This window comes from Aphelocoma coerulescens, chromosome 2 (assembly GCF_041296385.1).
Source record: "Aphelocoma coerulescens isolate FSJ_1873_10779 chromosome 2, UR_Acoe_1.0, whole genome shotgun sequence".
In the NCBI taxonomy this organism is placed as follows: Eukaryota; Metazoa; Chordata; class Aves; order Passeriformes; family Corvidae; genus Aphelocoma; species Aphelocoma coerulescens.
The window spans coordinates 145937850-145961216 of record NC_091015.1 but is presented as its reverse complement, the minus strand read 5'-3'; the positions used below and the strand labels follow the sequence as shown (position 1 = coordinate 145961216).

General features: G+C 37.1%; 1 protein-coding gene across 11 annotated transcripts in view; it reads right to left on the bottom strand.

Annotated features, from left to right (window-relative positions):
• The window catches only part of VPS13B (vacuolar protein sorting 13 homolog B), a 434575-nt gene that overhangs the window by 394604 nt on the left and 16604 nt on the right, over positions 1–23367 (bottom strand). The gene's annotated exons all lie outside the window — the stretch shown is intronic.

Genomic DNA, 23367 nt, shown 5'->3' with positions numbered 1-23367 from the left:
TACCCCAATTTCTCAACACTCAAGACAGAGTAACAAATAAAATTACTTTGCAAGTTCTTTTTGAGGGTAGTTGTACAAATATCTTCTTTTCATTATGTTAAGAAAGTTTTATTAAAAACTGTTAACTGATCATCTAGTAAAGTTTGTGATAAATTTACTGTACTTTTAAAAGTTATGAGGCCACCTACCATGATGTAAGTGCTTTTTAATAGAAATAAACATCTCAAAATGACTTTTCTGCAATTTCTCTTAGGATAAGCTTTTTCAAGATTTCATTCCCTCGTGTTACAGGAAGTTTGTGCAGTGCTTTGCTTGGGGGAATATGGGTGGGTGGTGTTAATTCTGTAACATTATTCCGCGTTTAATACCAAACACAGTGAAGTCTGATCCATGACTAGAACTCTCAGAGCTACCAAAAAAAAAAAAAAAAAACAACAACAACAACAAAAAAAACCAAAATAAGAAATATTACCAATAGCAACTGAAGGCTATATTCAAGATTTAGTATCACTGTAGAAGCAAAGATGGAAGGGATAAAAAAAAGTCAGTTCTGACATGTTTGTTCCACGAAAGTCACAATGCATAGAACTCTTAACTCAGTAACTCCCACACCAGGCTGACTGAAAGGAAGAGTCAGGAGGAAAGACATAGCAGAAAGACTAGTGCTAGGTGAGCTCCTTCAGCAAAACTGGTAATGTGAGCTAAAATGGGTCATTCTGCCCCATATATTCTCACTGAAAATGAGAAAGAAGAGTGACTAAAACAATTTCACCCTGAAGGACTAGGAGAAAAGAGCGACAGGAAATACACTCAGGAAAACAGGCTGCAAACCTAAGAGAAGTGACCCATTTTTATTCTCTTTTCCAACTTGTGTTGAGAAACAAGTAAATAAAATTAAGAGAGATAAAAGAACTGATACCTATTCAAAAATCTCTTGAAAATTAAGTCAGAACAAAATAGGATAGATATTTCAAGTTTAAACAATTAATCTCCACACAAAAAAAATCCAGACCAGTTTGTTTCACTGTCATCCAGCCTAACACACAATTTGGGGTCTCTTAGAGGAGCATCTCACCCTCTTACAGGTCCAGCTACTGAACTGGCCAGCACTGCAACAAACAAACATTTTTACACCACCTGCTTACATTTTTGTGTCTGCTATTTTGGAAGACACTGTACCAAACACTGGACATACTCTCATCCTTGTTGCAGGTACCTTGGAATATTGAGAATGGCTGAGAACTACTTCTCCAGCATTTATCAACTATGCTCCTGCAGTGTTCACCATGACATCAAATCGTCATTGTAATCATGGCTCAGTCCTATCACTGATTCATCAAACAACAACTGCGAACCATTAGCAAAAGCTTGATCCATTAAGGTCACTCTCTCATGCTCTCTTCCACCTGCCAGAAGGCTAGCACTCATCTCCAGCACTATTTCAACCAGCACCAGAATTCACCAAGACATCACTTTCTTTTGTGGTGCTACATGATTGAGGGTATTTGTTTCCCCATGTGGTTCTGATGGGTTGTAGCTCACACTTTCTTTAGAGGGTACTTTCCCCTAACACATTTCCTACTGGATTTTATTAGAAAGCCAGACCCCATGTGCAAGAATTTTCTCCACCAAGCACCTGCCCAGGATGTAGTAATAATTTTTATTACAACATAACCTTGCCACCCACTTCCTCCAAAGGTAGAATACTGTCCAGACCAAATTTTCTCCTAATCCCAAACACTACTGAACAGCAGACCTACAGCAGGGTCCCAGCAAATTGAGTAATCCTCAGCTCTCAAATTTCCATCATCACAACAAACCTCTGACATGTAACAGTGAAAGGCCTGAGGCACAAAGCTTTGCCTGGAGAACCTGCTATCCAAGCAAGCTCTTTTCAGTGCTGAGCATCATTTGGCTAGAGCTTGGCTTTTGGCAGGTGCTGGGGACAGAAAGAGAGCAAAGAGGTAATGAAATGGCAAGGAATTAAACATGTCAATGTCAAAAGGAAGAGTATACCCACTAGAGTCTCTCCAGATGCTATTGATTTTCATAAGTGTTTAGGTTATCCTTACAGTGACTAATTCTCCATCAAAATTGTTTGAAACTACACAGGAGGTTCAAAATTTCATGGGGCAGTGCAAAAAAAGAGGCAGAGAAGACTGAATGATAAAGAAATGCACATCTGGTTTCCTTAGGATTTCAGTCTTAAAACCCAATGCAACTGAAAAGCATCTGCATCAGAGATTTTAGCCTAGATGTCCCTTCTTCCTCAGTTACTGTACGAGATAAGTCCAAGCAAAATTTGAGCTTGTGGCCATTCTTCAGAGAACACGTAACAGGGAATTTTTCCCAAGGCAGCCTTTTCAGGACATTTTTGCCTGTACAGGAAGGTTCAAGTAGAAAGATTTCTCAGCCACAGGTACAGGAAGACTAAAACACTGCATTCTGCAAATTCAGAAGCATGGGCATTTCATTAAAGAAAAAGTAAGATCTCAGCATACAGTACAACCTACAGAAGGAGACTGAAACACCAACACAACACTAATAAAAAATTATTCTCCTTTTTAAAAACTAAGCACAACCTTTACAAAAATAATAGTAATATAGTAATAACAGTAACATAGTAAAGTAATAATAGTATTTACAAAAAAAAGCACTTTTTAGTGCTATGTTAAGATAAAACTTCATTGTCTTATTTCCAGTAGTTCTCATGTAGTATGCTTTTCATCCATTCTATGAACATACATGTTACATTATATAATTGTATTAATGCTATGTATGAATACCCAAACAGGTTTAACAAAGTCTACTGAGTATAACTGTCCATCAGATTTTAGATACTTCCATATACCTGTCTGAAACATTTCTCTTAACTTGCATAGTATCCTTACCTTCCAACTGATCAAATTTTAAACACAGAAGGCTAGTTGAGAGCTTCATTATTTAGTTGTCTCAAGCAAAACCTCCACATAATTTTCCCAAAATGCTTGTTGTCTAACTTTCGAGTACACATTAATAGCTCTGCTGTATTTCTAACAACTCACTTGAGAATTTGTACTTTATTTTTATTCTTGCTTTTTAAGCTAGACTTCAGACACCATGATGAAGAAGTACAGATTTACACCAAATGTAATTTATCAATTACATCTTATTTAAATAACATTATTTAAAACTATTGGACTAAACTACAAAGCTGGCTGAATGGCTGCAAAAACTTCCTGGTTAATCAATGTTAAAAAGTACATATAAGAGCAACTTACTCAAAACATGTAGTTACAGGTTTTCTACTTACAATCAGTCTTTTCTTTTGCAACTGTCAGTCTATAATATGTAGAGCATTTCAGAGAACTTATTGCTATTTATAATACTCTACTTTTTAAGTAAGAAAGCTTTTGAAATATTAACTTAAACCTAAATAAACAGTAATTTATCTTCTAAAACAGCCAGCACTCTATCACACAATACCACCAGAATCCTATATATTAAATCAAGTGCAGCCATCAGCACTACACTGTAAATGTTGCAAACTTTTACATAAAATGTCTATATTCTAACATAACATGTAACTTTTTATCACATTGTTTAATTTAAAATACAGTGTACCTGCTCTCAGGCAGTATGGACTTTATACTAGGATTCAACATTTGCTACTCTTTCTAGTGAACACCATGCACATGTCACTTCCTTACACAAATTTGAACATTCAGAATTCAAATATACCTTTTTTAGTACTAACTAAATTGATGATTTTTAATATCAAATAAAAAAATACCTTCTTCCAAATTTGGGCCAACCATTTTGAATGGAAAATATATTTTATCCTTGGTCAAAGTTGCAATGAAAGAATAAGTACATGTTTAAAACAAGATAGGAAAGTGAGTGTCAGAAAGAAATGAAGTTGAGTGCCCAAAGGAACAAAACATATAAACATTCTGAAAGGAGCTGGGGAGACAGGACTCTTACTGTTTGTGCTCAACTGTGACTCCAGCCGCGTGCAACAGGAAGAAATTTAGAACTGGACAACAGGATGGAGAAATAAGATTGAAAACAACTTGGGGGAAAAAAATATGTATGTGGGAAAGTAAAAAAAGCTTGGAAATATCTTCTAATCTCACATAATGCCAAGAAGGAAAGCTCAGAGAGCATTTCGTGAGGAAGAAGAAAATACTGTATCTTGTTTCAAATCAAAACATAGAACATCATCTGTAACAAAACTACTGAATAACATCAGCTAAGAAATAAAAAGTTAAAAAAGAAATTAAAACTCTCAGAAATATTCTTTTACATCATTAATTCATCGTGATTTTATCTATTAGTTTACATTGTGAGATCTGTTTTATAAATTTAAGTTTGACACAAATAATCACACATAACATACCATTAAGTCATCAACTCATTCTGGTTTCACCAACACTTCTTTTACAAAGTATTACAATCGTGGATAGTTGCAGCACCTTCAAGAACTAACCTAAGGTGTACTACCCAAAATACTATAAATTCATGTAAGTGCAACTGCATTCATGTCAAACTAAAAGAGCTTTTCTTGACTGATGCTTTTTATCTGCAGTCCTGAAGAGCAACAGAAAATTTCATTAGTCAGAAGACAAATCCCTCACTTTATAGGTAAGTCTTTCTGTAAACTTTAGATAATACCAATAACTTAAGGACTAGGACATTTGAGGATTGTCTGACATCCATGGCAATCACCCAGGGATCACATTCATGCTTTAGCACCCTCCTGTGGCACAGACCATGGTCCTTTCACTCCTGAATCCACCATACACAGACACCCTTGATTTATTCTATCCAGGCAGGCTTCCTCACTACTCTCCTCTTTTTCCTTCTCCCTCAAACAGCCAGCGAACCAGATCTTTACCCATTTCACAGAGCAAACTGAACCAAGTTGGAAACTGCAACTACCACTTCTGAATGTGTCTTATATACCATTAAAATAAATATCCAAACAGCGTTTCAAAAACTAAGTTTGTTCAACAGAAAGTATCAACACATACATACTTCTAAGTAGCTCTAGAAATGTAAGGCTCTAAACCCTATCATTTTGAGTCATGCTTTATTCTGAATCTTCTCATGTAAGCATGGTCAACCAATTCTCAAGACTTACTGTTGTGGGAGGAACACAAATTTGTGATTTTTTGAACAAAGAGATGAAGTATTTATTTTATACTTTATCAGAAAAAAACTGCATCTAACTTTCATATAGTTAGCAGGCCTGTACATTATTTGCAAATTTCCTAGCAAAGAAGACAGGATGCAAAAAACCACACACCTCCAAACTGAACAAATATTGAAGCACTGAGTGCCTAAATAGTCCTTTTTGTGTGTGCAAGTCTCAAAATCAGATTGTAAGCAGCAATAGAAGGTCCAAAGAAACAATATACTGCATATAAAGGAAGTTACTGCATGACATGATTGTGGCAGTGCATCTTACGTATATGAGTCTTAACACAGCCACACAAGGATTTCTAAATATCCATGTTTTTAACTATACTGATTGTGCTCCCTACATTGTGACTTTCTATGTTTCTAGAAACACCATCTGGCTGTTAGAACTTCATCCTAATCCTGCTTCCTCTGTGGAAGTACACAGGCATGCTTACATGTAGATAAGTACTTGAACCAAATGATGAACAGCAGATTTCTACCCACAGGTATTCTTTCTTTAAGCTATCCCATACTCCAACAAGCATTAGATTGAAAAGAGATAGTTTAAGTAGAAAAAGTGTACAAAAATTAATTTAAAATACAATCAAAGAGTTGCAATTTCAATGTGGTGGCTAAAAAAAATAAGAGATGCAATACTGGAGATAGACAACCTGTGGGGTCCAGTAGCTCTTTGAAAAATAAATTAGGAACAATGTAGATTAAAAAAAAGAGCAACAATATTATGAAGCCAAAGGTTCATGCCAAATCATGATACAGGGTATTTTAAAGTTATCAATTGTATATATAATTTTAAATTTTCATTAAAACTCTAGATTACAAAAAAAAAGAAAAACAACAACAGCAACAACAACAAACAGTCACAGTGCTATCCTTTAACTACAAATTTAAGTTATGAATACTTCATACAGATATACAGATGCAGGCTTACAAAAGTGTCATTTCTAACTAAAACTTAATATGTAACATAGGACCTAAGGATACTTCCACTTCTACTGTTCTTTTGTGGCTGAATTATAATCACATTATGTGCACACTTGCCTATTATAAACCCTCGGCTCCTATGTGCAAATGTACTATATTACAGTCCTTAATTACTTTCCAAAAAAGACTACTTCATTAGGGTATTTGTGTAATGCTCATCAGTGTAGTATATAAATAAGAGATTAACACACACACAGTATATGTAGATATGCTTAGAGCTAAGCCAACATGCAGTTACATATGGGTTTCTGCATGTATACTTACATATTTATGAACTTTTGCTTAAAGTTTCCGATATCTAATATCATTATCTATTAAGACATTGTTTTACAACTTCTTCCATGAACAAAATGTCCCATAACTATCTCCATGGACTGAATTCATACTACAGTTTTTCCCCTAGATCCAGTATGCAAATTAGATGTAAGACAAAAAACACAGAGATCCCAAATACAGCACATTTTTTACAAGTAATCTGTGTTCCTGTATTTGACTTTGCAAAATACTATATTAATGTTTTTGGTGAGAAGTATTGAATAAGTGATATTTGTCCATGGTATTCACAGTGTTCTACTTTACTAGTGAAGAAACTTTGTATTTCATCAAAAACTTTGCATGTTCTAGGTTAGGGAGAAAAACTTTGTCTGTTACTGCTGCAACTAACATCCACAACTTTTAGTAAATTAAAGATCTTTACCTGGTCGTTTTTTTCCCCCCACTCAAATTTACACTTCAATGTGAACATTTTCCTGCCTGATCGGGTTTTTAAACTGTATAGGTATTTTAGAGTTTTTTTGGTCTACTAAACGAGTGCTAAAATTATACAGTTAAAAACATATTTATTAAGTAAGAATTGCTTGATTTAGAAAACCAAGCAGAGCTTAGATTTTTCTTTTAAAATGCAAGCCATCTTCACCACTACATCATTTTAGGCCAATCAGAACAGAAATGTATTTGGATTTTCAATAATACATTCTTCTTGTATCAGACTGAAGATTCCTTATGCTCCAAGCACAAAATCTCTCCAAACCCAACAGGCATGATGTGACAGCATAAGACTAAACACATTTCTTAGTTTCTCTATGATAGGACCAAGTGGGTTTTTTTCTAGAATAAAAGCTTTGCACTGCAATTAGGTGCTAAAGATGAACACAGACAGTAGCTTTTCACTTTCAGAGAGTTTTGATCAATGTAAATCACTGATAACATCCCAGTAGTTACCTCTGACTGGTATGCTGAAATAAGGTGCACAGCACTAATTTTCAAGGGGTCACATCAAGACATTTAAACACACAGCAACCATTTTCATTATTTACACATTCCTAAAATCAGAAAAGATCTTGAAGGCTAAAGAGGACACATAGAAAAGGCTGCGAATTACTCAAGGTACTGCACCTGATCACTCGTTTCTTACTAGTGTTGATTTACAGCTGCAGAAAGCAACCACAGAGAGTAAATCCTGGCAGTAGCTTGGGGTTCTCTCCCAAAGGGAAAATTACCAAAGATGAGGGGACCATTTACACAAAACACCTGCACATTGTAAGTTTTTTGAACAAGAATAAATTCTCACAAAAATATTTTAACCATCTCTAAACTCAACTTTAAAAGTCACACAATTGAGGGCCTCCAAAATGAATTTTTGCTGACTACTGCATCAGCAGCATTAATGATAAAACTGCAGGAAAAAAAGATAAAGCACTGAAAAGTAGTGGGGCTTTTCAGTTGACTTAAACAAAAACTCCAACAGCTGCTTTTTGAGTCTAAAGATTGGGCATGTTCCACACAGTGCTGAGGAAACAAATATGCAGAAATAGATGGTGCACATCACATCCCAGAGGACTTGAGGCAGCACCAGCAGACTCATCACTTTTCTGGTCTCCACCCCCTTTATTCTGTCACTCACTGCTCCTATGCAAATATTACACTTGGCTTAATACACTCCATTATGCTAAGTTCACCCAACCACCCATATTCATACAACCAAAAGATATATAACTCATCTTACCTAATATCTCAAAGTATACACCAGCCATAGACCACTAGTCCAGTTGAGTCCTTTCCCAGCTTTACTACTGTCAAAATTGTCAAATTAAGGTGTTCCAACCTCTGTGGTAAGTTCTGAACACAAAATCTTCCTCCCTTTCCTAATGTCAGGAGGGAAAAGCAGGAAGTACTCTATTTTTGCTTTCCACATTATAGTCTCACGTTGTTCCCCTGCTGCAAGTACCATTAGCCCAGAGCACCTACTCTGTGGCAGTATCAGAGAATCAAGAAATCACCACGAGGAAATTTTCTCTTATACTTCCAAATATGCAAGGAGATGTTTGGTTTCCTAGGGCTACTTAGCCCACAAACATCCTGAACAAGTTTTTTAAAAGTGCTTCATAAGTCTACCCAAGAAATGCCTTTAGGCACTAGACTAATATTTTGAGTGCCATATTTCAGCCCACAGAAGAAAAGTGATTTATGGTAACCCTAAAGCTCAGGGAAAATTAGCTCAATTTATAGACGCTTTCTGTAAGAAGATGATCAAAAAGCTCCTGTTGGTGTTAAAATCCTATTCATCCAGGACAGTAGGAAGCTTCTTCAATAATTGTTTATTCCAACATTGACTACTGAATCGTGCCAAAAAAACCAATAGTGCCAAAACTAGTAGATGATCAGAAATAGAAGTGAGATACCACAATGATGACAAAATACAAAGGAAAATGAAAGCAAAATGGTAGAAACAAAAAGCAAAGTACTTTTTTAAAAGCATCTTTAATACAAAAAAAAAATACAGCCTTCAAAGAGTGTATATCATGGCATGGCCAGTCACCTGGCTTAATCTAAGAAAGAGGAAAAAAAAAAACCGCAGACATTGCCCATATTCTCTTTCTGATGTATCTCTTTTGCTATGTAAAACTCAAATGTGTGGTTGTTTCTCTACAAGATTTTAAAGGGATCAAAATTTACTAAGTGGCTTATGAAACACAAAATATGTAAGTTTACTGAAATAGTTTGGAAGAAGTTATGAAAACTAGTCTCTGAACAACAGCCAAACCAAGAAGCATGAGAAAATTCCCATTAACATCTTGCAGCAATACTTCAATCAACTACAAAATACTAAGTGGAACTGCACACAGTGGTAGATCTCAGTTCCAGCATTATTAAATGGAAAAAGAAACCTCACTCACATTTGACAGTAAATTTTAATTTGGAATCTGAATGTAAAAGTATGTCCAATAATGTATTTTGATCATATAAAGACAATTACATACACAGCTATTACTAGATATATAATAAATACTGCAAGACCTATAAAAGTTATTGGAAACAGGTTTTTCTCCATACTAATGTACAGTAATTTAGATGACTACTTTTAAACCATCTTTATATCCCACAGCACAGTGTTCAGAAACCAGGTGCCAGTGTGCACCTCAGATACGCACAGGAACAACTGGATGTAACAGAACCACATGAGACAATATAAGTAGAATGAAGAAGCTATGTTAAAGCATTTCAGATAAGCAATGAATGGTATGTTTGTTACCTCTACATATCTAGCAAGGTTTGAGTTTTCCTTTTCTCCCTCCCACCCTTTATTTCTGGTGGAAGAAGCTTTGTTTCTCAGGCAAAAGGAGCCTGAGTTTCCCAGTTACTTTGCCCCAGTATTACCTTTCAAGCAGAGTTTGGGACATTCGCCAGCTGAGGGTGGGACGCCAGCAGTAGGGGAAGACTTAATTCATTAAGCATTCTGCTGAAATCTATACAGGTGGATTATTGTAGCAATATTACAAAATTCCACCATGAGTGTCTAAGAGCAGCTTGTTATGAGATATTCAGTAAAACATTTATTGAATAAGAGTACAACAAAACCAGCTATAGCAAACCATGGCCCCCAGAGAATCATAAAACTACCTGCTACCCACATGGTATTCTCCGTAAATGCCACTAAGTACCAAATTAAAATGGTTAAGCATTTTCAAAATTATCTTTGGCCAAACAAACTATTGGTTTCAGAATTTCATTAAGAGCAATACATATCACAGCAGTGAAACACACTGGGTAAAGCTACTAAACTACACAAGTTCTGACAACTGCAGAAGCTGCTGGGCCACAGACAAGGTGAAGGAAGGGCCACGGACAGCAGGGGATGAGATGGCCAACCTTGGGAGACAAGGACGTGGCAGACCTCTCAGCAGCTACAGTATGGGTAGTGAAGCACAATACTGCTGTCCCCAAGCTGATCTCATACAGTGACAAGCAGCCTTCTGCACACTCTACAAAAGGCAGTGCCCGCCCCAGCAAGAACAAAAATGAGCTGTCCACAGAGCAAACACCAACAGGCAGCTAGTTTCAATTGTCTCTGAATATCTACATGCACTAGAGACTAGTTTCAAAATCTGATAAGCTCATCAGTTTTATTAGGGACTTTTTCCAGCAACTTAAACGTAGCTAGAAGATTGTCTCAGCTGCTGTTTTACAGGAGTAAAAGAACTGATTTACTGATAATGCAACTCAATGTGTGGGAATATAGTATCTGGAGCCTCATACACACAATAATTAAATAAACAAACCACACCGTCAACCCTCTTTTCAACCAAATTCCAAGGTACATTACTGCATAAGTTTTTGTCTCCAAGTCTTAGACTATAGCAAGGAAAAAAAAAAAAGGCAGAGAAAAATATTTGCATTTAACATTGCTCTTGTCATTTAAATTTCTATTTAAATTCATATTACAAATGACCATTCTCTATGTTAAATGGAGTATATAGCTTTGTTCTCATGAAAGGGGTGATTTTAATTAAGACACTGGGAAAGCAATGGCTTAATAAAATGGATCATAAATGGCATGACATTACAGTGATGTACTGACTTCAGTCTTAAATATTTAACATTCTAGTGAGAGTATAAAGTGGTTTTATAGATATATATATAAGAAGCTTTGGATAAAACATCAAATATTTAAGGAGTGCAGGAAATAGAATTCTTTTAGAAATTAAAGCTCCCAAAAGCATAAAGAGAAAAACATGACAAAAGTAGCATTCCCAAGAGGGTAAAGAAAAGGCAATTTTTCCAAAAATGAACTGGTATTCATTAAAAACTTTTTAATGTGAGACATTTATGAACAGAAGATAAAGACAACTATTATTTGCATTTTTACTGCCAGACAAAAAAATACCAACTTCAAAAAACTCCATGCACACTACCTCTGCTACCAAACCAAATGCAAGTACTTTGAAACTTCCACAAGAAAGCATGCAAGTGTTCACTTTTTTAAATTTATGAGATTCATCCAAATAGAATCCAAATTTGAATTTTTATCACATAAAATCAGACTCAAAGAGACAGCACTACATAACTTATTCTGTCAGATAAATACTTCTCAATCCTTAAGACTCGTTAATCTTAAAGAAATAAACATTTCCAACTACTGTAAGAATTGGGAAAATTTACCTTTGTCTTCTAATCAGTTCCTATGCTAATTTTCAGCCTAGTTTAGATCAGGATTCTGAATAGAGCAAATATTTATAGAAACTGGTTCAGGACTGCAGACGTTTCTAAGGGCTGGCTTTCTGACAGGGAGCATGCTTCTACTACTCATGTCTCACACCCCTTTAATTAAAACAAAATCAATTATGCAATAGCTCCAATAAATCTATATTCACCTTCAAAATGAAGTAGCAATTGAAGCACTGTGGGTTTGTCAAATGAAAGAGGTGGTTGAAGCAGGGAAGGAGAGTTTGGAAAGGCAAAGAATAAGCTCAGGCAGCAGAACACCACCTTACAAAGCAGCAAGTATCACAGCAAGTGGTGATCTGAAGTACATGGGGAAGAGAAAGCTGAAAACAGGTTTAACTACCTGAGAGATCTCCTAAGAATAACTGTGATAATGTTCTAGCCTACCAAACTGCTACATGCATGAGCTGACCTGGATGTCATTAAGCATTTCTGCTCTCCTCCCTTCCACGTCTTCCTGCCTGCTCTCCTACCATTGCTAAAACAAGATCTGAAACAATAGTGCAAACACAAATTTAAAAAAAAAAAATCTCCACACCATGCAAGACTGGTCTGATGCTCATTTAGGATCTTTACTGATTAATCAGTATATAGTCAAAAGCAAGTAGCACCACACTTCAGTATTTGCTTTTACATACATGGTGCCTTTCAGAATCAGAACGGGACACAGATTAAGTCCCTGTTCTTTTGAACAGGCTGCACATTGCAGTGAACCAAAACCAGAGCAAAGGCAAATTATGTGTTTGGGAATACACTTGTGTTTCTTAAACTGCAGGAAAAAAGAGGATAACCTTGCATGAACAAAACCCTTTCTCACTCAGTAACAGCAGTAGACCTGATATGAATTTATATTCAAGAACAGAAACAAATATCAAGATGTGATTGGTGCAAGAAGTTACATCAAGTCAGTATAAATGTAAGGATCATATCACACTTGAATTCATTACAAGAGTGTCCAGTGATGAAAACAATGACGTATGAAGGAAATTATAATGCTGTTATGACCTGAATGTGTTTACAAGGCTACTTTATAAATCACTTAAAGCATTACATGTCTCCTTAGACAGGAATGAAAACTGAAAAGAGCAGAACAATCACCTAAGTATGTCCTCACTTTCTGCCTATATAGCAAGCCTTTTGCACAAATCCAAGAAATAATTTTTTTCAAATAGAAAAACAAAAATATAAAATACTAGTGTGTGACATGTTAAAGACACAAGTATCACTATTAGGAGTTTTAATTGGGTAAAGATATCCAAGAATATTACAATCATAAAAACAGGAATCAAAAGCACTAGGACAGAAAAAAAAGAACCATTAAGATCATTTTAAGATGAGGCAGAAGGAAGTGGCAAGAATGGAATAGGTATGTGTGTGATGCCATTTTAACTCTTTTCAAGCAGAGCAGGACAGGACGAAGTTGAAAGAAGAAGGGCACCACCACCACTCAAAAAGCTCAATCCCATCACACCATGCTTCCTTAATATTTCTGTCAGAGTGGAATCTCACAAGCAGGGGATCACTTCATAACTGCTAGCTGCAATTCCCTCAGCTTTCTCTCTCCTTGTGGCACTAGCCATCATTTATTCTGGAGCCAGAAAACTGCCTACAAGTTGTTTCCCACAAAAGATGAGAAGGGAGCACATCAGATTGTTCTCCGCTCAGGAGGATTCAGAAGCCTACTAAATCTGAAATCATGAAATACCAGTGTCAGCAGATCATAAAAAATACTTCAAGAGCCACGATCCATCTTTTATTAACAAGCAACACTCACAGAACTCATACCAATCCCACTGGTGCCAAGGACAGGATAGGATCCTGGTATTAGTATAATCATCAGATTGGTTGAACAATGTGTAAAGACATTTAGTATTAGTTTCAAATTAGCTGCAGTTTACCCTTAAACAGAGTCAGAATCTTATACTTGCATCCTAAACTAAGAATCTGTGGGCCAGAATGATCAACCTCTAGCCAGGTCCAGCACAGCCAGAGGGAAGATGAGTGCTCATGAGCTGGCAATTCTGAGGCAAGTCCATCCCTCACCGGATACTAACATACAGGCCAATTCACTGAGTCAGGCTCCTGAGGTTTCACAACCTTGATACTTGCTTTTAGTACAAGATCAAGATGAAAAGTGGTGGAAAAAGAAACAGTTAGTTGGACACATCAAAGTTCACTTTCAGATTTCTGAGAATTTAAACTTCGCCATTTCTATTATTTCAAATAAAGTTTTCCAACATTACTGAAAGCAGCACAACTTTATTTTGTATGATGAAAATACTCTGCTGTTTTCACACACAAGAAAACATGCACCTGAAAAAAAATGCAGCCACAAGACACACAAGCTCTGAGGGTAGCCAGCTCTCTCCTCCAAAAGAACATCTCCCTGGCGGTACCCTGTAACCATAGTTACAGGGCACCTCATGTACCTCATTAGGTGCTTCAGAGAAAAAGACAGCAACGCTGCTGAGGAAACACAGCCAGGAACACAGGCCAGAATAGAGAACCAGACATCCAAGCTACACTTCACACACAACACAGGAGCTGTTCAATTAGATACAGCTCAATATTGAATAGGACCAAGAACATGAGGGCCCTGCTTTGACAAGCAGAAAAATACTGCCCTGTGCTATTCCAAATGCAGTATCTTGTTTGGTTTTTTTTTCCCCAGACAAGAGACACTAAAACCACCATTTTTACAGAAATTATGTTTTCATCAAAAACGCCAGAAGTAAAATGACTGAGCAGCTATAGCATATTCTTTTTTCAAGTTGATGGGTTATACAGACACCAGCAGAAGTGAATCTCTGACTTTCCTACAACTACATGAACAGTTCACTTGGTTCTACTTGACTGAGAACAGAAGTGCTTAAACAATTGGTATATGGGTAATAAACTAAAGTTTTATAAGCCACATTTATGAGAGGAATACTCTTTGATATGCAATAAATGAAGAATAGATTACAGTATCTTGACCTTTAGATTACAGTCCTGAGAAGGGAAAGTTAACTGCAGAAGGTTTAGCATCATCAACAACTAGAGGATTTCAGATGAAAAGAACTGGTGCATACACATAAGGTAGATAAAAGATATGTCCACCATTAACTCCATGCCATGCAATTGCTTTCAACTTTTATATGGATACAACAACCATACTTCATTTTTGTACAAGTCAAGCAAAGTAGAACATCCTTAACAGAGCAGGAAATGAAGTCTTAGTCATTGCACAAAATAAATCAACAAAAATGTAATGTCTGTTGATGACAATGAAACCACTAGCATATGCACTCAGGACTCTGATCTATTCTGTCCACCAGATGCTCTCTCTTTGTGAAAGGCTGGTAAAAAGAATTAGAGAGTTCATTGTGGCTTAAGCAGATTTTTTTCATGCTGTTAAATATTTTTCTAAAGTTTTACTGCAAAATCTTAATGTTCTTAAGGATCATAAGCAAATATCTACGATGAACAACTCATAACCCACAGGCCATATGCAGTGTGGCAGGACAATTCATCTAGCTTGTTCCCTTTGGCTGCCTCTCCTAAGAACCTCAGCTGCACACCAGATGACTGCAGTGGAGCAGACAGTGTGCTCCCCACAACCATTTTATCTAGGGGGCTTGTAGCCTCTCCCTCACCATATAATAAGCCCATCTTTAAATGCATGCTGGGAAAAGGGTTGAAGAGCTTCCAAGAAAGATGTCCACTTCCCACTGCCAGAACAATGCATTTATCCTACAACATCATCACTGTCCACATCTGAGGAACATATGGGAAGAGGACCATCAAGAACAGGCTGAATGAATCGTATGGAGTCAGCAGCAAATCCCTGTCTACCTGCTTTCTCAGGTCTTCATCAGGCCCTGCTGGGGAAAAGCCGCAGGGTAGAAAACTTAAACACCTGGAATCCAGTAGAGATACAGGAAGGCAGAGACTTCCAGAAGGCAGCAGAACTACACACATATACAACATAATCCAGATGATATTCACCTACAGAAAGTGTTCCAGAAGCTGTGAAATATGACACTCTTCTGCCACTGGGAATAAAAAACAAACCTGAAAGCAGCCCACCCACCCAAGGACTGGAACACTGCTGTCTACTGTGCTCCCCCATAGCAGACAGCAGAGCAACACTGATTGCATTGATCAGGAGGCCTCTCACCTCCTAGAACTGCATGGAAAACCACTGTGGTTCTTTAAAAAGTAGTCCTGCATTACCAACACACTTTTAGAATAACAGGACTAATGATCTTGGGGTTTAATTCTATGTAATTACACACTACTGCTGCTGCAGCAGCTGTGAATTCATTTCTGGAAATCCTAAACTAATCTGAAATATTGAATAATGCTGAGAGGTTAACAGGCCTAACAGGCTTTGATATCTGATGAAACCTAAAGACATTTTCAGCTTTAACTGAAAGTACCTGCAAATTAAATAACTCAAATCAATAGAACCCCTTACATGACAAAAACTTCCAGAAGAATGATTTACGCATATAAAATAAAAAAGGAAAAGCAGTTTTGCATTGTTCATCCTCCAATTAGGTGCAATACATAAGGACTTTAACTGAAAATGAAGGATAACACCTCATAGCATTCTGGGCTCAGTAGAACTTTGCATGCGTAAAGGAAGCCAAGTGGATCCCTTGAAGCCAAGTTGAGGGCCTCAGAACACAGTTTCTCAGCAAGTCAGTGGCAGAACCATTAAAACACACCAGAGGACAGGGAAGAAAGAAAAATTCATGTTTCTCAAAAAAGGAATCAAGTTTGTTCAATGTTCTCCAGAGGCAAAGAAATAAACATTTACGTTTTAAGTTCACACTTTTATAACAGTTGGAACAAGACTAGATGGTCCAGAGTACTGCCAGTAGCACAGAACAATTTCCCTGAGGTTCTACGGCCTGTAAAGAGGAAAGACAATGACTTTTCCTTAGAAAAGAAAGCACACATTTATACCTAAACATTTACCCATTCTTTTGGAAGAAGTGACTATCACTGAGACTGAATTTATTATTATCCATAAGTGCTCAAAATAAAACACAATCTACATCAGTTGTGCATCAATTATTTAGCAGGAGCCACTCTTCAAGTGCAGGTATTGCAAGGTAAGCCACAAGCAATAGGTGAGTAAAGGGAATTCTTCTCCTTAAGTTTTATCTAATAATTTATAATCCAATTATACCCTTTTAGAGAAAATACTACTCCTTCCAAAAAGAACAAGCTATAATGTCAGAGCATAGTTTGTACTGAAAGAATTAAGAGTATTTTGTCTTTTGGAATTTTAAGATGCTTTTACTGAAGGTGAATAAATTACAGGATTTTTCCACTACAAAATCTGTAATCATGCCCATTCTCAAATAGTAGGTTCAGCTGTAATGAGGAGCTAAAATATATTCCAAGAAATTTATCTATACTTTAATCTATCAACAAATGAGGAAAAACTACTTCCTCTCCAAGGACATATTTTTAAATGCATTACCTCACCTCATTCCCCATTAAACCACACAAATCCAAACTCTTCACCCAACTACATGAAACAAAGCTGGACTGTAGGGTCCTGATTTGATGTTAGCTGGATCAGGATAAGTCTGGAATTACTCCAAAGTAAATCAATTGAAGTAGTCCAGACCTACACCGGGAAAGCTGAATCAGAATATGACCCTAAACTTCTATGAATTATGCCAAAGATGATATATAAACCCTTTTTCCCTGTACCTAGGAACAAAGACACTGACTATTGGCATTAAATTTCGTTGCTGTAAGTAGGTCAGGGAAAAAGTTGAGTAAAGATCAGTAAATGGACAGGGATTACTCTTAATCTTTCTCCTTTATACAACTGTATCTACACATCAGAACAGGTCATCTGTACTTTATAAAGACAAATACACCATTCACATGTTAGTACTTGTATTTGTCTTAGTAAACCTATTTTCTGGAAAATAAATCAGCAATGTTGTGGTATCTGAGTTTCAACTCTTACATTGCAGCAATCACTGTCAGTCTCTGCTCCTGTGCAAATGGGTTCCTTTCCAATATTCAGGAATACATACCATAACATCACTCCCAAATACTAATTTACCAGATTAACCACAGCAAAAAAGAAACCAAACAACCTTTTCTACCTGGTGTACCACCATGAACAGCAAAGACATGCTGTGGCAACCTTCTTTTAAAAGCAGCTGGTGTAGGTTTAAACCCTGAGCTGCCTAACAGCAAATGCAAATTCAGCCTCATCAGTGATACACCAGCTTCTGCTCTCCAAATGCTTTGTATACACCAAAGGGAAGTAAAGGGGCTGTGGCAGGGATGAACAGATCTGCTGGCTGGCTAGCACAGACCAATTCAGTCAGTTTCTTGTCCAGGACTATCCTGCAACACAGCTCCTCAAATAGATGAACTCTTGTATCACCCTCCTCTCTGTCTCCATGGATAGTCTCCCAATACATAAACTTACAAATAGAACACTTGTAATTATCTTTGTAAGTGTTGGCATTTAGGTTACTTACATATTTCAAAAATCATTATGTATTAACACATAAGTTTCTGGCAAGATGATGTGCTATTTTTTCCTGCTAACTTTGATGTGATAATAAAAGCATGACATACAAAGCCACAGAATTATCTTCAAGGGGACTTGTGTCAGGAATGAACATCCAGAAGACCTGAACAGCCAACAGCCCTTTCACCTTTTGGAGGTACCAGTCAGTTTGACAAAGTTTTCCTGAACATAAGCACTCAAAGTAGATTTTAGAAAACTCGTGTATCTAGACAGACAAACCCTCTTTGTACTCACACATATCCCAGAGGCAATAAACAGTTTAACACAAGTAAACTCATCTGAAATACATAAGCATATGCAAATCACTAGCATTAGTTAGAGGTATTAGTAGGTTTTTTACCTACTAAACTGTTGACTATTTGGGATTTTTGCCAGCAATATAGCATATTAAGCTGCACTAAAAGCAATTCTATTGCATTCACATTCAAATCCACAATTTTGAGACCCACAACATACTCCACAGTTCTAAAATACAAATTAAATCACTCAATGCTGCATTAGCTCTAATATTTAAATTATGCCATCCATTTCCTTGCTATGATGTTGGTTTGCTGCATGTAATTCCTTCAATTCCCCAGCAGCACAGCCACTTCACTGAAAAATTAGTGAATACTACCATAGCTGATACAGAACAAAACTATTATTTACATTTCAACAGTTCCCTTTCTAACTGATGCTTTGCCAGTTCAACGTGACATTCAGTTTCCAAGTTCATTTTGCAGCCTAGAAAGTTCTTATATATAATCTCCTCTTGCCACACAGCATAGTCAGGTGACTTGCTTTATAAACAACCATAACATTCACACTCTTGAACTTTCCAGAGTACAGCTGTACTATGTAGTGTAAAATAGTCTGGGGTCTGCAGTTTTCTAGTGATCACAGAACGTGTGAAGACGGGTCCATGAAAGAACTTCAGAAAAAAAAAAAAGTGGTTTTGTTTGAGGGAAACAAGTTAATATACATTGACTACCATTTAGCTGGGCATGTGTGACAGTGCCTGCCCACAAAATAATCAGAAAATGGCTCTTGCCTGCTCTCACTGCCTTACTAACTGGATTAATGTGAAATTATAACACATGCAAAACAACTGTTTACCTATGTACTGAGTGTAATCTGTATTTCCTGTCCTAACTGTTCCTTCTTACTATCAAGAAATAATGAAATAAAAAAGTCAGATGGAAAGTTGTCTTTAATAGGCATAAATACATACACACATATATAAACCCACCCAAAGGTATGTATCGAGAACAAGCTCCTATAGCAGCGCAGTACAAAAGGTGTCATTGCTGCTTCCTCACTTGTTAAGTAACATCACAATCCCCCAAGCAAAGGAATCTAGAACAATAAAGTAGAAAATAAAGAACTACAGTTTTAAATGAGTAAAAGGAGGAACATGGGCTTCCTCTGAGACAAACACTCTTCCCCTTCACATGGGCAAGGCTACTGACACTGTCAACATTCAAACTACTTCACAAGCAAAGTGGGATATGTACAGATTCTAAGTGTCAAAAGGTGTAAGAGGCAGCTCACTGGAGTGAAATTGTATTGCAGGTCAGAACTCGTACAGAGATGAGCATAGAAATATGATTTGTCATGCTGAGAAGAGACACACCTGCTTTTGGTTAAAACAAATAATACATATTTTGTTAACACAGGCATTTGGCATAGGTTTATTAGTTTTCATGTGCATAAATAAAGAGAAATGTGCATATCTGGGGGTCAAACAGCTATGGGTCACATAATTTGATTTCCAATTTTTCTTTTCTTAATGGAGCATGACTTACCAGTGGCAAGTTACAGTCAAATTCTAGAAGTAGTTTTAGAGAATGCTATGGGAGCATTCCGGGAGGGGGGGGGGGGGGGGGGGGGGGGCAGAGAGACAGGGAGAGATAAATGGGTTGACTGTTAGTTGTGCCCTACTTGATAACAATATGTTCAACAATATACAACTTTCCACAACGAAGATACGGGGAAATGCTTGTCAGAACACACTCCCAAGCACAGCTTGCACTTTCTATGCCAACAAATCTCTAATCCTAATACATTCCAGTTCCAGGAAAAGTCTCATAGATTGCTATCTAGCTCTTGTTTTTCAGAAGCATTAGCCCATGTGCAACAAGCTCATAACACTTCAACTTCCAGCAAATAAAAACAAATATTTTCCATCAACAAAGATAATATTGAAAAAAAAAAAGAAAGAACATGTTTAGAAACATTTCTTGATTTAAAACTAAGTTTTGAGATTCTGAATTCTCATTATGTTATTTCCCAAACAACTCAGTTTTGAAAATTAACCTATTCTGCTGCTTTACTCTCCATGTTGAGTTGCCAATGTTAAAATTGCCAACTGCATTGACATGGCATTGCAATATAGACACTGGGTCTTGGACACTCTCTAGTCCCAAAACACAACTCTTGGAAAAAAAATAGAGCACTGGCTATAGTTCAGAAAGATCAGTTCAGTAGGTCAGCTGATAGCTATTCAATAGATAATTTAGTAGAATGAGATTGATCAGATAAGGATACACTTACACAACACGTGGATGAGTGAAGAGATTCCAAAAAGAAGAGGAATCAACTTCTACAGCCAATAGTCAAAGCACAGTTATAGTTAAACCAGAATTCTAAGTAGAAAGGAGAAATCTAGGTAAGAAGTCAGTGCCCAGAGTTTAAGTATTTTTAAAAAAACCAACACATGTAAAAGAACAGGATAAGAAAAAAATAAGGGAATTAACAAAAATAGTGAGAACCACAGACTAATTTAAGAGTGCCTGCCCAAAAGCCCAAGGCTTTTAAAAAGTACAAATCCAAAACACATGTCACATAAAGCACTGATTTCTGCTGAAATACAAGTTGATTCAGAAAACAGCAAGCCCCAGATCCACTTCTATTTTAGAACAAACCCATGCAGTAACTGTGTTGTAGTAATCTGCTCTGAAAATATTTTTTTCAAAGCATAGGAGAAAATACTAATACATTAAATTACTAGGTCTAAAATATTATGACAGATTCAATAAATTCAGCACTATGCAATATTCCCAAAAAAATATACATACATGGAAAACTACTCCAACACATCTAAAATTAGGACTACTTCTTTCCAAAATATGGCATCCTGAAAAGGTTCCACCAAAATAAAAGAGATATTTCTCACCTAGTCAGGTGTTCCAGGGCAAACAAGAGGAATTTCTTCATGTAAGCGCGCTACCTTCACCTGATTAAACAATCTATTTAGAATTACCTGTAAAGATATGAAAGCTTAAAGGATCACCACGCACTACCCCAAAAAACCAACCTTCCCCTTCACATCCCTCAGGTTTTTTTAATCTCTTCTCACCTAACTGATTTGTCTGTTTAGGTGCCTCAGCATTCCTTCACGTACTACTCCCATCTGCATTATCCTTTCCTCTTGCTACTTGAGAAAGACAGAATCCCAGCTGATGTTCCACATCAGACCAAAAAACTCCAAAAGTCCTAACAAGCGTCTTGTACTAAGCTAACAACACCATAAATCTGATATAAATCATTTAGTGCCTACTTTTGTAAATCTACTTGGGACACTACAGCAAGACTCCAGAAGAGCTCTCTTGGTTGCAGGATATGCACGTTTCAATCTGGCTGCCTCAGACTTTACCAGCTGAAGGACAAAAATTGAAGCCACAGTCTCTGCAGCTGCAAGGCTTCTCAACAGCCTACAGATAGGTCATAAATTGAGATACAGCACTAGCACCACACAAGCATTTAAGAGAGGTCCAAATCCAGACTCCAAACCTGAGACACTGATTTGGCAGTTAAAAGAAAGTTCACATGCACTGTGTATAAAGAATTGAGATATTAATGTATATAATCTACATTTATACACAAGTAAACAAATTTCTGTCTTTCTTGAATTTAAAGGGCAATTAAGCTGTTTTTTTGGAGGGCAGTGAGTTGTTTAGAACTTGAAAAGAGTTCTTTCCTTTTTGGCAAGGGCATGTTTCTCAACACACAACTGACACCTTAAAAAGGCAAAGAGCCAGTCTAAGCCAATACACACAAATAGTAACAAAAACCCCCGAACAATCCTTAATTTTAAATACTTAAATTTTAGAAAAGCAAAAAGGCAACTTGGAATAGATGACAAGAAGCCTCGTCCATACGCCTAAGTCAAACCAAGCATATGAGTATACTTAAAGATCAAGTACTATGAATTAGAACAAGGCAGCTAGGGAACCTGAGGCCTTGAACAGTTTCAACCAAACCCCAACAGTTGGCAGGCATTACTAATGCTGAAAAAGAGTTGTTTTACACAGCAGTTCTCCACTGAGATAGCAGCTATGAGATAATACAGCCATGTCACTTTAGCTTTTTAGCTACCAGCACTGTATTATGAGGACAGTCTTTCAATCACTTTTTGCAAATCAAAGAAAACCATCATTTAGAAAGAGAGAGTTCAAGCAACAGAAAGAACAAGACAACAGAAATTTGAGCTTTACTTCCAAAATGTGAAAAGCAGAAACTTCTTGCTCTCTACCAGTACTGCAATAGATTCTACAGTACATAGGAGCACAAAATAAACACCAGCAAAAGTATGAGGTGTGTATGCATGATAATAAGACTATAACCTTGAGGTTTGTTAGTACGAAGGACAAAGGTCTTCACTGGTTCATGCCTGGACTGGGTTTGCAGGGCGAGATTTTGGTAGCAGGGATCTACAGAGGCAGCTTTGTGAGAAGCTGCTAGAAGCTTCCCTTATGTCTGATGGAAGCCATACCAGCTCCAAGACAGACCTGCCACTGGCCAAGGCCATCAGTGGTAATTACCAGGAAAAAGATTTAAGACGGAAAAAGAAACGGTTGGACAAAAGTCACTACAGCCGGAGTAGAGAGAAATAAGGACATGGGAGCTAAAGAACCCTGAAAACACCAAGGCCAGTGAAGATAGGGAAGAGGTGCTTGCTCCAGGCATGGAGCAGAGATCCCCCTGAAGCTCATGGTGAAGATCATGGTGAGGCAGCTATGCCACTGTAGCCCATGGTGGAGCAGAGATCCACCTGCAGCCTGTGAAGGTCCCCACACCACAGCAGGTGGATGCCTGAAGGACACTGTGATGCCATGGGAAGCCCACACTGAAGCAGGTTTGCTGGCAGGACTTGGGATCTGTTG